Raw genomic sequence first — 1,110 nt, forward strand, 5'->3', positions numbered from 1 at the left:
ACTACCAATGGCTGATTTGTAATTTTCAAGCAATGTTTTATCATTTCTGATGTAGAGCATTTGAAAAAGAGAGTTACCTAGCTGAGTATTTCTTTTATATCCCAACTCCATATGAAGTAGAGAACTTATCTTTAGCTCTATCTGAAATGAGTATTAGCCATTGACTTGACAGTTCTTTGTTGCAGGTCTGTCTCCTCTTCCCTATGTGGGACAATTACAGGTGTGAATCAGAGAAGAAACACACGAAATGTTTATTTCCAAGTTATAATTAGACAATTAGTAACTTTGAAATAATTTGAGACACATTGTATTTTGACTATAAAGTATCCAAAGGCACCTTTTGCCTTGATATTAATGGCTCTATGTGAGCAAATCCAGACATGCACTGGGAAAGACAAACTGTATGAATGTGCATTTTTTTTAAGAAAAAGTGTACAAAAGGAGCCAAATAAAACTTATTTTCTACAAAATTGTTTTAATTCTGTGTAATTTGTGAAGCTTTTTCTTGTGTGCATGGACTGTTCTACATCCAGATTTAAGATGACATACCATGACCACTTATTTTTAATTTTTCACTAGTGGATAATTATTTTTATGGGTTTTTTTAATTCCAGGGACAGGAAACCTCATTTTCCATGAACTTTTACTGTATGCAAACAAAATGCTGTTGTCAGTAGCCAAGAAAACTTACTTGTGAAGCTGCTGCTTTTTTGTGTGAGAGGCAAGGTTCCAACTTAATTTGTCTTAATTTTAAAAGATTGAGCATTGCTGCTCTGTTTCATTCAAGTAATGTATTTCATTTTGGGGGGAAGGAAAGATCTCTCTGAATTGCTGTTAAGGTCTTTTTGCCAACCATATGTGTTTGAAGCACTATTTTAATCAGCATAATAATTTTTAGTGAGAAAAGTAATTTGTTCCTGTAATTGTGATGTAGGTATTACTGTTCATATACTTAATCAAATTTCTGACCTAGTTGTTAATCACCTGCCTTCAGGATATGTCACTTCCACTCCCTCGTTCTCACATACAGTGTGACAGTTCTGCATTTGTTCATCTCACATGTTTGTCACTAAGATTTAAGGTGGCTTAAGCTGTTTTATGAGGCTGGTA

The sequence above is a fragment of the Acanthisitta chloris genome, unplaced genomic scaffold (genome assembly GCF_000695815.1).
Source record: "Acanthisitta chloris isolate BGI_N310 unplaced genomic scaffold, ASM69581v1 scaffold2042, whole genome shotgun sequence".
NCBI classification, from domain to species: Eukaryota; Metazoa; Chordata; class Aves; order Passeriformes; family Acanthisittidae; genus Acanthisitta; species Acanthisitta chloris.